Here is a 6292-nt window from a genome sequence, read left to right on the forward strand (position 1 = left end):
ATGTGTCTTAATGGATCACCCAGGTGATGGTTTGCTCCCCTTCGAGCAACCTAATCTAGTGCCAAATGGCGGTCAACAAGAAATTATTGATGGTCCAACTAACTTAGCTTGGGACTCAAGGAGAAATGCACCCCAATATATAGGAGTCGAGTACGAGATAAATATCGAGTATAAAATTGCCCATAGAATTGATAGAGAAATTACTGCAGAACGTCTAAGAGAACAACTTGAAAAAATAGCATTATAGAAATCCCAAAATATTCAACAAGTCTCGCGTCAAAATCCCCAATAGAGAGTCTAGTTTAGTTTTGCATACCTTATACCTACGTCTAGAGTCTAGCATTAGTCATCGTCTTTCATAAAACCACCCTTGTATAGTAGTCTTAAATGCCCGTCACAAGGTCACAAAAGGCAAAAGGTATAATGGACCCAAACAATGACCAGTCTGTAAACCCAACTTGGAATATGGACAGATCACCTAGTCAACAATAAAGTTCTCAAGCAATATCTACCCTAAATGAATTACAACAACATTTAACAAAAGAAGAAATTGAGTTAGCTCAACAAGATCCACATGTCCTTATGATCTTAGATGCTCTTATACATGGTGATAGGGACAAATATCTCTTGTTTTTATTACAAAATGGGGGGATACTACTTGAAGATTTTGATGTCACGAAAATCTTACCACTAGGAAAAACTTTAGGTTAAGATAACAGTCAAACACTGCCCATAATACAAATGCAAGCAACAACCTCTGATTTTCCTCAGAATGCACCTATGCAAACAAATATGAATACAAATGAAAACTTTCAAACGAGTGCATCATCTTCAGCGATAAATGTTAGTATACCAACACAGAGCATACCGATAATATCAAGTGTCTCAGCACCTATTCAAACATAGGCAAGAAGTGCAACCCAACCTCCGATTTCCTATTCTACAGGATTGAGATATAGTCACCAAAATGCAAATCTAGGTCTTACCAATACAACAAGTAGAACTCAGCCAAACATGGGTTCGCATATCACTTATTTCACGGTACCTAGTGGAACGTACAACACACAAAATTATAATCATGGTACCTTCCAACAACCTCCTAGTTATGCAACCATGAATCCTTTTGTGGGACATACACAAACATAAGGTGTACCTTTGACCCAGATAGTTATTCTGACACAACAATTACAGAATTTGCAACAACAAGTGACAACCATGAAGACCAGTAATGATAAAAAGAGCTACACAATGCAGTACTTACATCCTTATCCTTTTGATCACACATTATACATGCCGCCTTTCCCACCACATTTTAAATTGCCTAAATTCAACAGATATCAAGGGAAGGGTGATCCTAGAGATCACATCAGAGAGTTTTTTATCTTCACAGAAAATAGAGCAAGTGGATGTATTCATAGAAAACTTGATTCCCAAGATTAAATATCCGATACAAATGCAATGTTTAACCACATTCAAACAAATCATGAAAAAATATCTAAAATGTGAGAAGGGACTAGTGGAACAAGGTCTTATTAAGTATGGCAACACCAACAAGAATGACAAATCCAAGTTTTGGTCGAAAAATAAAAATGTGACCAATGATGGTGTTGTAGACACCAGAACAGTAAATAGAACTCAACTAGTTTTATCTTTGGGAATGAGTCAATCATCAAATCCATGTATAGGGAATAACCCTACTTCAAAAAATGTAAATGCTACACAAAACATGAACACAAGATACCTCAAGGTAAATGCTCCAAGAAGAAATTACACACCTCTAGGAGAACCTATTGAGTTAGCGCTCAAAATGTTGATACAAAAAAACATGATCACTTTACCGAAAATAAGTATATAAACCAGTTCCTTTCAAACCCACATGGTGGAACGATAATGATTTTTATGATTATCATTAGACTAAAGGTCACAAAACAACGAGTTGCTACAAATTGAAAAACTTGGTCCAAGATATGATAGACCAAGGTGACATCACAATCGATACCGATAAAACCTCAACAAACACAAATCATACAATCTTTAAAGATCCATTTGTTAAGCATGACAAAGGAAAATCTACCACATCAGGTACTCAAGACAATAGAACCAACTACACAAAGGTCTCATACGACTACACTATTCATGCCCTTAGGTCAGGCGATATAGAAAACCACGAGCCACAAGAAATACTTGATCAAGATGAGAAATATCTAGATACTCACACAGTGATAACCAAATTTGCATGCTATCAGAGGCACCAAAATATGATGATGATAGAAACCTTTGTCTTGGAGACTGGGGGCATGATGAACCATTTCAGTCAAGATGGTTTTAAGATGAACTCATAGAACAAATCATGGATGTCAAACATACACATAAAGACTATGAAGAGGGATTTAACATAAACCTTGATAACACAACATATGATACTGACAATACCTATAAGTCATATTATACAGTGGCTATGATCACCATAACTCCCAGAGACAGACTGTGCAGTAGTTACTCACAGATCAAAGGTAACTTTACAAGGAATACCACAAAATAATCCACCAGTAGTAGGGACCTACAATGTTGTTGAGCAACTTAATAAAACTCTGGCATAGATATCATTATTCAAACTTTTGTGTATTTCACCCACTCATAGAGATATCCTGGACAAAGCACTTCAAGATTCGGTAGTGGACAGAGATATAGATGAAAATGCCTTCCATTCCATGGTAGGAAATTTGACACAAGGCACTCGTATTGCATTCATAGAATAAGACATTCCTAGTGATAGACTGCTCCATAATGACCCGCTACATCTAAAAGCTTACATACATAAGAGAAGAATCAGAAGAGTACTCGTAGATGGAGGAGCCGGTCTCAACATTTGTACTTTAAAACTAGTTAAGGTGCTAGGATATTCTAAACTTCACATTGACTCATCCAAGAGGATAAATATCAAGGCATGCGATGATGAAGAACATCCCTCAAAAGGCATTGTAACATTACCCGTACAAGTGGGACCTATAACAATAGAGGTTGCTTTTCAAGTCTTGGACAAAGAACTAGGATATAACATGTTATTGGGCCACCCATGGATCCACACCATGCAAGTAGTACCATCCACATTTCATCAGTGGGTCAAATTCCCATATAATGGTATTGAAATCACCATAAAGGGTGATCCAAATCCCTTCCAACATTGCAATTACTTGAAAGAAAGTGTCAATAATCAGGTACCTATTAATCAAGAAGCACCTCTCACTACACAACTGGAGGCATTAACGATCATAGAAACAAAAAATAATATGCCTACAATGTCCTCCTTACAAATACAAGATATGGGTTGTGGAGAATATTCTATGGCAAATACTTCAACTGGGAAACAGTTGTCTCTATCTCTTCCTAGTTGTCTCTATCTCCTAAGTCTTTTGGGAAACCTCAAAATACAGTACAAAAACAAGAAAAAGGAAAAGAAATTATCAGATACACAGACTCATGCTCTTTCATTAGATGGGGTGACTTACAAGAAGAATCCCTGAATAAAGATGTTAACCATTGGATATATAGAGAAGAGGATCGTATGACAATACCCAGAATACCCATAGATCAATATGGAAATAGATTCAAAATGCTCCAGAGACATGGATATGATGGTACCACAAGCCTGGGGTTATAGAAACAAGGAATGCTAGAGCCTATTGTTCCTAATGATAATCCAGAGAATCAAGGATTGGGGTATAAGCATGTACCACATATCACAGAAGCAAGACATCATACCCTTGATATACTAAATAGACCAATGAAACCGTCAGACTACATACCACAAAGGGATTTTTCCACGCAGGTTCTTCCCTCTTCATCTCAAACAAATAATCAAGTACCCACATCACCTAGCACAAAATTAGATGGAGAAGACATCAGACAACTCCTACAAGAACCTAGCACTAAGACACAAAATGATACATTTGTCTACACAACAGTACAAGCTACTGTTGCAACAAATGCAGACTTACCACTAGCAGATGAATCTAATCCATGGTTATTATCAATACTTCTACCATGGGAAATGACTCAGGCTCAAACTAACGAATCAGATAAAGAAAGATTGCAAAGGCTTATACTAGGCTTAAGAAGGGTAACTACTGTCCAAACAAGACCAGTCAATCTACAACAAAATCAACGGTAGGAACAAGAAGAAATAAGTGATGATAGCTCATATGATGAAACATACATTGAAAGTGAGACAAACTCTCATGACTATGAGTTCTTATCACTCCATGATTCTAGCCCACCAGCAAGTGTCATACTAAGATATCAAATAAAGCCTATACAAGATGAAAATACACAAAGTCATTCAAACAATCAAGTCTTCATGTTATCAGAATCTACTATAGAAAGGAGTAATGATTTACCCCTTGTACATTCACACTTGATTGATTGCGGGAAAGAAGGAATAGCAACACTGGATTGGTTTGAAAATGATGAAGCAATTGCAGAATTCCTTGGAGTCAGAGAAGGGTTTCCACAAGGTGATCACAAAGAAGGGTTTGTTGTAGACCTGGATAGAACAACATACTTTGCAGAAGAAATTACCTCTACAATAAAAGATAAAGATCAACCCACCCATAATGGAAAAAGTGAGTTGGGTAGCCTTCCTATCAAAAGAGAAAGTTCAGCATTGCTTATAGAAGAAACTGAAGAAGTAAACATAGCAAAAGGAGAGATTGTACATAACATCCACATGGCAAAATCACTAGGCAAAGAAGAAAAAGATAGATTCATTCATTTTGTCAAGCAATGACCTATCAATTTTTCTTGGTCTTACGCAGATATGTCAGGATTAGACCCTGAATTAGTGTTGCATCATTTACCTTTGATACCAGGAGTTAAACCTTACAAGCAATAAATGAGAAAAATGCATCCAAGTATTGCATTACTAGTTAAAATAGAACTACAAAAGCTACTAGGCGTAGGTTTTATTTGACCTATTGACTATGCGGAATGGATATCCAACCTAGTGCCTATAACTAAGCCTACAGGAGGCATAAGAATTTGTACGGATTTTCAGGATCTAAATAAAGCTTGTCCTAAGGATGACTTCCCACTACCCAATATTGATATGATAGTTTACCTAACATATGGAAATGAAATGCTATCCTTAATGGATGGTTTTTCAGGATACAACCAGATTAAAATTGCACCAGAAGATCAACATAAAATGGCCTTTACATGCCCATGGGGAACATACTGCTGGAATGTGATGCCATTCGGTCTCAAAAATGTCAGAGCAACATACCAAAGAGCCATGACAATACTATTTAATGACATGATCCACAACATAATGAAAGATTATGTGGATGACTTATTAGCTAAATCACAGACAAGAGAAGGTCACCTTACAATCCTTGCACAAATATTTGATCAGTTGGAGCAGTATAATGTTAGACTAAACCCGAAGAAGTGTGTGTTTGGTGTAACAATAGGTAAACTATTAGGGTTTATTGTGTCCAATAGAGGAATTGAAGTAGACCCTGCCAAGGTCAAGGAAATCATTGATATGAAACCTCCATCAACACTTAAACAACTAAGAGGGTTACAAGGAATATTGCAATCCATAAGGAGATTCATAGCGCAGTTGGCAGATAAGTGTCACCCCTTCTAGCATTTACTCAGGAAAGGAGTTACTTTTAAATGGACAAAACAATGCCAAGAAGCTTTCCAAGCTCTGAAAGATTATCTTATAAACACACCAGTGTTAGTATCACCTACTCTAGGAAAACCTCTATTGCTATACGTATCAGCAACAAACTCAGCTCTAGGAGCTATGTTGGCACAACATGATGAACAAGAGAAATATAGAGCCATTTATTATATAAGTAGGACTCTGATCAGCTATGAGCTTAATTATACTCCTATAGAGCGAGCATGCTTAGCATTAATCTTCACATCCCAAAAGCTCAGACATTGCATGCTAAGTCATAAGGTGCAACTCATTGCACGCTTTGACCTACTCAAGTACCTATTGAGTAGAGCAACATTGACCAGGCGGTTGGCTAAGTGGGTCATGATCCTGAGCGAGTTTGACATAGAATACATAGACAAAAAGGCCATCAAAGGACAAAGAAAATCAATTAGCAGAGGCTCCTTTACAGGACAGTCACCCGTTGCTGATAGATTTTCCAAACGATTCAGTGTTTACATTGACTACATCTATAATATGGAAATTATATTTTGATGGGTCATTTACAAGTCATGGATCTAGAGAAGGGATTCTTTTCATCACCCCTCAAGGGGATTATATACCTAA

Source organism: Cryptomeria japonica, chromosome 11, assembly GCF_030272615.1.
Source record: "Cryptomeria japonica chromosome 11, Sugi_1.0, whole genome shotgun sequence".
NCBI classification, from domain to species: domain Eukaryota; kingdom Viridiplantae; phylum Streptophyta; class Pinopsida; order Cupressales; family Cupressaceae; genus Cryptomeria; species Cryptomeria japonica.